The sequence below is a fragment of the Marmota monax genome, unplaced genomic scaffold, assembly GCF_021218885.2.
Source record: "Marmota monax isolate L192 unplaced genomic scaffold, Marmota_monax_Labrador192_F-V1.1 WCK01_AAM20220418_F8-fsc00003, whole genome shotgun sequence".
NCBI classification, from domain to species: Eukaryota; Metazoa; Chordata; class Mammalia; order Rodentia; family Sciuridae; genus Marmota; species Marmota monax.
In genome coordinates, this window is record NW_026694084.1 from 25812743 (window position 1) to 25823839 (window position 11097).

An 11097-nucleotide genomic window follows, 5' to 3' on the forward strand; every position below is an offset into this window, starting at 1 on the left:
CCATTTTATGAGCCAAAAGGAGTCATAAAGTTAGTCCAGAACCAAGGGGTGGGAAACGAGTTGCCTCCTTTTTATGAGTCAATTTCAAAGAATTTGCAGCCACTTTTAATCCACCAAGAGTGGGACACCCCCGACCCCCACCGCCCATATGTTTAATAAATCCCAACAGGTAACCTAGCCACAGAAAGCTTTTCTCTACCCAGATGCAAATTACTAGTCAGCATCCTGGGTAGAGTGTAATATTGAATCAAAGCTGTTTCTAATGAAAACTTCAAGTCAGAAAATCCTAAAATGATAGTGCTATGGGAGGCCATGTGGGGCATGGCTCAGTCTTTTCATTTGATGACCAAGGAAACCGAATGGTCACGTGACATGCTCAGACCCAAGCTTGCTGGGTGAGAGCTTAGGCCAGAGGCCCTGCTCCTCCTTCTAACCAGGGCCTTTGCAGTCCTGCTGTGTAGCCGAGGGTAATGTTGCCAGAATGGGCCTCTGGCTTGTGGGTATTCAGCAAAGGAAAGAGATCTGTAAAGGCAAGGGAATAGAGTTTTAATTGATCTGTCTTGAATTGTTAAATCATATCATAAAACAATAAGTATTCTACCTGATATTTTCACAGTTTTCTGCTTTAAAATTTAAAAATCCATTTCTAAATGTAGCACAAAAAATATCTTAAATGAATAAGAGCAGTGTTTCTAGGAGCTTTTATTTCGTGTGTGTGTGTGTGTGTGTGCACGCGTGTGTGTGTGTGTGTGTGTGTGTGTCTGGACTGTGCCTTACCCACATAGGGCACGGGTATTGTGTGAGGTTTTACTCACACCTGGGGGCCTCTGATATCTTTCTTTGCTCCCTGAAAACACTTTTGATTTTTTAGGTGTTTGTGTATGTGATGAGTTTATCTTTTGGTGATGGAAAGGAATATAGTTTTTGTTTCTTCATTAATGCAATGTGTGCAAATTTGAAAGCCATGTTTTGTTATAGAGAGAAATGCAGCTACCTTTTGGCTTGAGTCTTGAGGTTTTATTTGTAATCTTTGTTAAATAATTGTATAAATTAATAAGACGTTAAGTTGATAAATGGGGAATAACTTGGAGATGATAATCATTATGTGTGTGGATTAGTGTGATCGACTTCACACCATCTTATAAAAGGTGGCTATACCACAGGGACAGGTAATTCATATTTAAAACGTTACTGCTGAAAGTTTGTTCACATTGGAATCTCACATTTTTAAATACTGTTTCCTTTCAAATGTATTGTGAAAATAATCTGCTGTCTTAAAGAGAGACCTGTTTTAAATTGTTGAGATTAACTATTCTCTCCTGTTGAGTATTAATCCTGTTTAATTTTTTTATTATAAATGAACAGAATAACTCTAGAACATTTTGGCTTTGCTAATTGGTTGAAATCTGTCACTGTCATTGACCATGGTTTTAATCACTTAAGGCAGATTTTCAGGTGCAATGTATCTTTCTTCATTTCAATACCAAAACACAAATGCGCTATGTACCAAAATGAAGTTCATTGTCAAAGATAGCATATGGTATTGTTAAATGAATTAATAAATGTACTTAATATATATCTTTAAAATTGGGTTGAGATTTATTTGCCCTTTATTAAAATGGTAGCATAATACTTAGAATTATTATATAAAAACAGAGGCATATTGCATGAAATAAATGGAACATTTTTAAAACAATGACTTTAGGGTTTCAGCTTTTCCTGTCATTTAAAACAAATTAGCCAATTTTTGTTCAAAGAAAGGGTTGCATTATAAGCTGATCTACTACTTACTTATCAGAGAAAACACATGGGACTCATATCTAATTCTCTAAGGTAGCCAAAAGTGCCATTTTTAAACCTACTTCTTGATGGATGTTTTCTGGAGGTCTTTTGCCTGGGAAAAAAAATATGCACTAAAAAGTTTTTTTTTTCTGTACTATATTTGATTCAGAATAATTTTCTCCTATATAGATACTCTATATGATGGGTATTATAGGATGTTCTATATGGAAAAATACCATGTACTTGTCATTTTTAAAAACTGATTACAATGGATTAGGAAATAAGTTAAATAGTTCTGTGTTGGGGGGGATGTAAAGTTATGGGGGTTAGTGGTTATTCACACTGTACTCAGAGTTAACCAAAAGGACATTTAATTTTCTATTGCTTATTCACTTATTGATTCATTCAGGAAACCTTACTGAGGACTTGGGTTTTAGACACTGCACGTAGGCACTGGGAATACAAAGTGAGCAGACATGCAGCTCATCCTTCAAGAGTCACCTTTGGGCTTGTCTCTTAAAATTATTCTCTCTGTAGATGGGGGAATAAGAAAGCAAGGTGTTAAAACAGCTGGGTTTTTTGTTTTGTTTTGTTTTGGGTACCAAGAATGGAACCCAGGGGCACTTAACCACTGAGCCGCATCTCCAGCCATTTTTATGTTTTATTTAGAGACAGGGCACCACTGAGTTTAGGGCCTCACTGAGTTGTTGAGGCTGGCTTTGAACTCGTGATCTTTCTGCCTTAACCTTCCAAGTCGACAGGATTACAGGTGTGCGCCACTGCACCCAGCTAAACATCTGGTTTAATGCTAGAGACCACCATCCAACTCAAGAACCAGAATACTGATAATACTTTAATTGTATTTTTCTTCCCACTCCTGTCTCTGGCTTTCTCTTAATCAAGGAAAACACAATGATGAACATGAAGTTTACCATTCTTCTTGCTTTTTTGGTTCTTATTAATTGTTTAGTTTTTTTAAAAAAATAAATTTACTAAAAGAGCATCGAGTTTTATGTAATCTGCAATTTGTATTTTATTCTCCAGGTTTTTGTGTATAGTAATTCATTCCTTTTTCACAACTCAATAAAGTTCATGCCGCAAATTCTTTAGTTTCCTGTCGATGGGCATTTGAGCCATTCTCATTGCTATGTCATAAGTGGGGTTGCTTTGAACATTCTCATGCCAAGTCCAAACAATAGAGGAGTTTCTCTTAGATGTCCACTTAGGAAAATAATTGTTGAGTTGTAGGAAATATGAACGTCCAACTTTATAGAGTTATACTAATGAGCTTCCAAACTGACTCAAAATACAAAAGTGGTATATATTAATATCTTCTCTAACTCTTCATGTTTTGAGACTTCTTGATGTTTGTCAAATGAGTGTATGTGTGGTCAATGATACTGAGGTTTCTAAGGTGCTGCAGAGCTCGTAAACTAAAGCACAGACTTACCTAAGTTTGCCATCCTAATTTACTACATGTATGCCTTCATCATATGCAGGATGTCTTCAACCTTTGTATCCTACAACTCCATGAATCAATTGAGGCAAGGATTATTGAGACTTTGTATAATATATTTGGGAACCTCCAACAAATAATCTGTTACTCTACATTCAATTGAGTGCCTTAAAAAGGCCCCTTCTGTCACTTTTTTTTTTACATTTTTTAATTTGTACTTTTTAAATATATACATGATAGTAGAGAGTATTTTGACATTATATATACATGGAATATAACTTATTCTAATTAGGATCCCATTCTTGTGGTTGTCTATCATGTGGAGTTTCACTGATGGTGTGTTCATATATGAACATAGGAAAGTTATGTCCAATTCATTCTACTGCCTTTCTATTCCCATCCACTGTCCTTTCCCTTCCTTCCCCTTTGTCTAATCCAATGAATTTCTATTCCCCCCCCACACACACACACACATTGTGTGTTAGCATCTGCAGATCAGAGAACATTTGGTCTTTGGTTTTTTGGGGATTGGCTTATTTCATGTAGCATAATAGTCTCCAGTTCCATCCATTTACTGCCAAATGCCATAGTTTCATTTACCAACTCCATAGCTTGACTGTTGTGAATTGAGCAGCCATACACATTGACATGGCTGCGTCACTGTGGCACACTGACTTTAAGTCCTTTAGGTATATGCCAAGGAGTGGGATAACTGGGTCAAATGATGGTTTTGTTCCAAGTTTTCTGAGGATTCTCCATACTGCTTTCCAGAGTGGTTTTACCAATTTGCAGTCCCACAAGCAATGTATGAGTACACCTTTCCCCGCACATCCTTGCCAACATTTATAATTACTTGTATTCTTTATAATTGCCATTCTGACTGGAGTGAGATGGAACCTCAGTATAGTTTTAATTTGCATTTCTCTAATTGCTAGAGATGTTGAATATTTTTTTCATATATTTGTTGACCAGTCATATTTCTTCTTCTATGAAGTGCCTGTTCAGTTCCTTTGCCCATTTATTGATTGGGTTATCTGTGGGGTTTTTTAATATTTTTTAATTTTTTGGTGTTAAGTTTTTTATATATCCTGGGGATTAATGTTCCATCTGAGGTGCAGGTGGCAAAGATTTGCTCCCATTCTGCAGGCTCTTTCTTCATGTTTTTGATTGTTTCTTTTGCTGTGAAGAAGCTTTTAAGTTTGATACTATTCCACTTATTGATTCTAGATTTTACTTCTTGCGCTTTATGAGTTTCGTTGAGGAAGTCAGTTCCTAAGCTGATGTAATAGAGTTGGGCCTATATTTTCCTCCTCATAGGCCCAGAGCGCTGGTCTAATTCCTGGGTCCTCGATCCACTTTGAGTTTTGTGCGGGTGAGAGACAGGGATTCAATTTAATTCTGCTACATATGGATTTCCAGTTTTCCTAGCATCATTTGTTGAAGAGGCTATTTTTACTTCAATGTGTATCTCATTCTGTCACTTTGACTATTTTTTCTCAGTTACTGAGGAATAAAGAGATTCACAGGTTAATAGAAAACATAGCTCTGAATTTTGGATTGTAAATTGGGAGGAAGCCAAAATAAATTTGCTTTTCGATCCTTATCTTACTCAGATACCTAGCTATTGAAATTAAAACATATGTGGAAATGACTCACCAAACATAATCTTTAAAGTTTAAAATTTCCTATAGAATAGTTTCACAAACAACAATATCTATTTCTTACCCTATCAGATTCCCAGCAGTTTTACAGCCTGGTAGGAAAGCAATAAAAACAATCGACAAGTTTGCACTATTGTAGGTCATTGTATCAGATAGCAAAGCTCTCCAGGGGTATTGGAGAGTTCATCTTGATGATAGAGGTGGTTTCCCCCCACTGCCCCGTAAACACACCTGAACTGAGACATCATTCTTCACTAGAATTACATGAGCAACACACATCCTTGTGCTTCTGTTTGCATAAGCTTTCTGTGGTCAGAGCGGAAGCACAGGCTACTGCTTGCCGTGTATGTCTGATGAACGTACTGAGCAAAATAAAGGAAGGTTTGTAAAGAACTTGGCTCAGGTGTCTCCTTTCTTTAGTTTCCAGAACTTGACAACTCTCTTTTTCCTTGGCAGGTTATTCTGTCTTTGTGGCTCTCTCTTTGACTCCGGGGACTCCGTATCTTACTCTAGCTGTCCTTTGCTTCCTCAGAGTTAAATATTAAACTCTTTCTGCGAGTCTGAGTTGCCTGGCTCCACAGAGGTCAGTTCATAATTGGAGCTTTATGAAGGTGGACAGTGACACCTTTCCAGGTCCAGTCTGACTCGATGGGACATCGGGTGACTAGCACTCAGGTAACTTGGGAAGAGAGAGAGGACGTTGGCTCTGTGACCTCAACTTGAACATGGATGTGTGAGTGTAGCCAAAACTGTGAGCCCAGAATTTTAAAAGACCCAGATGTTTCTGCTGCTATGAAAGGTAAAGAAGCAGAATACTAGCACCTACACCTGAAAAACTCACGAGCTGTGTGACATGGGGACACCGAGGCTAGTTAAATATTAAGTAGGGAGCCCCCTAGATCTGTTATTTAGCAGCACAAAGGGAGGAAAGCAAGTCTGATGAGCTGTAAGGAACATGGGAGTCTGAGAACATGAGACCAGCCTGTTGTGTTAAAAAAGAACCCTTGTTTTTTTCAGATTTTACTCCAGCCAGTTTGAGCTACATCAGTTGCGAGAGCTTTCTGGTGCTTTAGGTATTGACATGGAATGGGAAGAGGTTGGGTACTATCTTCATTAAAGTTCATGTTCTTTCTTTACAAGCAAAAGAAAATCCACTCATTTTCTTCCCTACATCCACCTGTTTCGCTTTCTTCCCACCAGTACTGTACATACTCCCAACTTGTTCTGTAAGTGCAAAGTAACGAATAAGTTAAACTTTGTTAGACTCTAAGAGATGCTCTAAATTTTCTGGTAAAAATTGTTATTTTTTTCCCCAGACAAACAGTCTTAGAAAAAACTGATAATGGGGGCTGGGTTTGTAGCTCAGTGGTAGAATACTTCCTACCACGTACCTGTGAGGCACTGGGTTTGATCCTCAGCACCACATAAAAATAAATAAATAAAATAAAGGTATTGTGTCCATCTACAACTAAAAAAATGTTCAAAAAATAAATAACTGATAATGATAGTTACTATTAGTACTATTACACTGAGGATGTTGCCTAATGTTAGAATGCTTGCTTAGCATACTCAAGGCCCTGGATTCAGTCCCCAGCACTACACACAGACACACACACACACACACAAACACACATACACACACAGTGGGGGGTAGGGGGTTATAATATTTATTGCACTCTAAATACATGTCAGCTACTCTGCTAAATGTTTTCTACAGATGATCTCATTTAATCCTCACAATTCCGTGAAGTATGTATTAGTAAAGTTCCCATTTTACAAAGACTGCAGCTCTTTGGTCATTAAGTCAGTGGAGATCACATATTGGCCAAGTGATGGGGCCAGGCTTGGAACCTAGCCCCTGACTACGGAGGGTATCTGCCATCCAATTTGAGCATGAGATTACACATGCACAGAAATGGAGAGAACAATCTAGAATAAGAACTTGCTCCTTGAGAGCACCCCACTTTCTGCTGGGGAGCTACCCAGTCCCCTCCTGAGCAGTGAGGATCTGGGCTTATTCCTCTAACCTGGTGCCTGGATCGCATCCTTGCTCTACATCTGCACACATGGTGATTCTACCTGATTCCCTCTTTTCAATATCACTACCTTTCACTTGACTCCTTCCCAGAGTCTCCTTTCCTCCAAAACTGGGGGTGCAGTAGCTTTTTCTCTAGCTTTCTTGACAGTTGCTAATCAAGAAGCAAATTTCCAGGTTTTCATATGTGCATTTCCTTTCGTTTCATTTCATCTAGCACAATCATCTTTGCTGGACCCCTCTGCTGTGTTAAATATTAAGTGCTAATCACTAGAAGCAGCAATGAAAAGTAACCTGGCAAATCCACAAGTTCTAGCGGACAGAAACTGCTTTAGTGAATACTTATATACCCAGGACCTCATCGTACCCCGACACAGGAGCCACTTGATGAATGTTTGCTAAATAAAAGCATGTATTTGTAAAAATGTCCCCCAGTTTGCAGTGGTCCTTAGTCTTCCCTAGAATAGAAGTCTCACTGATGCCTGTTTCCAGCCTCCTTTCTTAAAGATGGCCTGTCAAAGACTACACTCCCCTTTTCAATCATTCTTGGAAGCAGGCTTGTGTGTCTTTGCTTTCTCTTGGTCCTCCTTAAGGCACCAGCAAGGCCAGACTGACATCTGGTGGAGCACAAGGGGACGTGGAGTTCAGAGAGAATAAAATGGTGAGCTGATAGAAAAGATGGAGGAGAAAGAAGCAAAGGAACTTTTTTTTTTTTTTGAAGGAACAGACCTTCAGGGTCACCTATCCACCACAAAAGGAATCCAGACAAATCCCCCACATTCTAGGCTATGAGAAAGAAGATGGTTTTCATTTATAGTAGCAATAGTTAAGTGTCCACTATGTGCAATGTAACAGACATGCTAAGTGTTTTATGCCTGCTATTAAGTGTTTTATATTTACTTTGTGTACATTGTCCAAGCAACCACTTTCTAATGCAAGTCAGCACTTGGTAATGCCTCCTACAGTGCTTCAATCCTGCCCTAAACTCTGACCTTTGGCCTCCACTTTGACCTCCAAACATGCAAAACAGATTACAAAGCAGGCTAGTAAAGCTGGAATTTTCACTCACAAATGTTTGAAGGGGAAAAAAGCATTCTTAAGAGAGTTGCGGCTGTCTTTTAATTCCTGACAAATTCTTTATTTTGGGATTTGTCATGCTTTTCTTACATGAATGAGGGAGTCAAAAAGAATATGTTAGTTTTCATGTAGAAAGATGAACATGTTAAAGGACTCTTGGGATCTACCTCAGTCTTCTAGCTAGGTTATTGACTCACAGAGTTTTATTAGGAAAGAATGTGACTGTGAAAAAATCAAAGATTGTTAGTGCCCACAGAGGAGGAAGAGTAGGAGGAGGAGGAAGAGGAAGAAGAGAAAGGGGAGGAGGAGGGGAGAGGAGGAGGAGAAGAAGGAGAAGAAAACAAATCTCAAAGGACATGCACATTTATGGTTTCTTAAAATAATGCACACCATTGTAGGGGGCCTCCTGACTCTAGTCCCAGTTATACAAGGGGGCTGCCAGGATGCACACATTGGCCATCAATCAGTTTCAACCAGGGACTGAAGTGCTCTTCTCATTCCTTGGAAATGACTGTTCACATCAACTGTGTTTGGATGACTTGAGTGATGTAAACCTCTTACTATGAAAGAGTAAGTCAAGAAACAAAGAATGTATTGGCTTGTCCAGCAAGTGTTGTGGGGGTTAGACAATGGGAGGGCTCTGTGAGGGCTGAGACCACCACTTGCATGAACAGAGGCTGCCTCTTGTGTGCCTGCTGGAGTCTCCCCCACTCCTAACCTTGTCACCCCAAAGAGAATTCTATTGCAAAAATAAAAACACGGCTCACAAGGCTTCTCGTACAATATGCTCATTTCTTGGAAACATTTCTTTATAGTTAGTGTCTAGGCTCCAGATAAAAATCAAGTAAAGCTTCCTTTTTAAAAAATTCATGCAGACTGGGAGTTAGAGTGCAAGGCTATTTCTTTTGATTCTCTTTGCCTGTTGTTTTCCTGGACCACCAACTGACTTTGGCCCTGTCTTACCCTTTCCTTCCCCATTTTGACTCAAAATCTGTTATGTTTCCCTATCAGCTTTTTCATCCGTCTCTTCCAGCACTTGTTGAATGTTGAACTCTGTCTCAGGGATGCTGTCTAAAATTGGGCAAGAATAAATATGAGCTTGGGTTCAAAGATAAGTAATAGAAGATGCACTGGGGAATCCACATGGAGAGGCTGCCTCCTATGGTCGGTCTGTGTAAGATGGCAAACAGGAAACAGAGTGAAAGTCAGCACCCTGGCAACAGAAAGACCGCAAGCCCAGGTTCCATCTGAATTGGAGAAGGAGCCCTAAATCATAATCTGGACAAGGGGAAATGCATTAGGAGAAAAAAAAAAGAGGGAAGAAGGCACAAGTTCTTTTATCATGAGCAACATTGTCCAGAACACCTTTCTCCTCTTTACCAGCTCGGTGGTGTCTTGTGAATCAACCTCAGTTAAAGTTAAATCCCGGAATTGAACAGATACCTCTTTATACCCTTATAATGGTGTCTTTTGTATCACTTCTATTTATATATACTCTTTTGTCCTATCATTGAAGACCCTAGCAGACTCATCTTGGCATATCCTACAATCTCTATCATATAACTCCATAATAAAGTGATTCATCTTATATGAATTAAATATGAGTTAAAGACAGTATCCATCCAAGTGCTGTTTTAATATGCTAACTTGGGCAGTTTCCTCGTAGAATGTGAAATGCACAAAAAATGATATGAGTAATTGTTGGCATCCGCTGTTTTCGAATTTGCCTTGTCTAATCCTTACCAAACCTCATAAAGTTGTTATAAAATTAAATGAAATGAGATAACCCAATGTAAAAAGCTTAATATGTGTTTGGCATATCAATGCATAATATCATTATATAAGTTATAATAAGTATATAATATAATTATGTGGTTTTATTTTAACACACATCAACTGTAAGATGACTTTGTGGTAGACTGACTAGACACTTGCTCACCAAATCCTGCTTCCTCCTTCGGGTACACAGGAAGTTTACATTTCCCTGCTCCTCTTGCATGTGGGTGGGACAGTGTGACTCAGTTCTGGCCAATGCTATGTGGTTAGAAGTTAGCCCTACCATATCCTGTGCAACCTTATACTCACTCTGTCCCCTTTCAAGGGCCTGAAGAGAAGGATTCTTTGATTGAGGAGATGCTTGATGGAAAGGGCTTGGATCCCTGAGTTGTGCATGGAGGAGACCATCCTGACTCACATGAGGCAGAAATGTGCCAAACCACTTTGATTTGGGGAATTTATTTGTTGTTATAGTGTATGTGAACCTATCCTTATTAATAAAATATGTATTTATTTTGACATAACTAATTACCAAATAAGGCAGAAGATTTGCACATGAAAAAAATCTTCAAAACTGTGGGATTTTTGGAAAGCTATACAGCATCATTCTGCTGGAGGTTAAGTTTCAGGTTTTCACAGTGACAATAATGGCTGAGCTGGGACATGAATCAGGTGTGCCTGACTCCAGGACCAATAACTTTCTTCATCACATTTTCCATCAGTTTGAGGAGAGAGCCAGAAAAAAAATGCCTTCTGCTAGCATCAGTGCTAAGGCTCAAGGTCTCAGGGGCCAAATGAGGGTGAACTGTGGATTAGCCACTAGCTTTTGTAGATGAAAAATGGTGGAGAGCTCTAGAGGCAGTGCTGAAAGGTCAGAGTGGTGAGATGTACATTACTACGGAGATCAAATCATGAGGTCAGAAGCCAAAAGGGGAACAGGGCAGATGTGTAGAGCCCTGGAATTGACATCAAGAAAAAAGAAACCATGGGAAGATATTGGAAGCTGGTTCTAATGTGATATTGACGAAGGGGGAAGCCATGAAGGACAGGACCCAGCAGGGTGGATTTAAGGCAGAGGAATGAATACACCGGGAAACCTCAAAAAAAAAATTCTACAAACACCCACCCCAAACTTTTACTCAATCATTGCAGAATGCAGAAATGCAGAATATATATAAATATTAGCTTCATCATCACTCAGGGTGGTCATATTTGTGGTTCTTCATTATTCCAGAAAGATCAACTATGTCATCACCAGTTCTTCTGAGCACCAATCACATTTGTTATATAAGAGTTCATTCAGCTCTTGT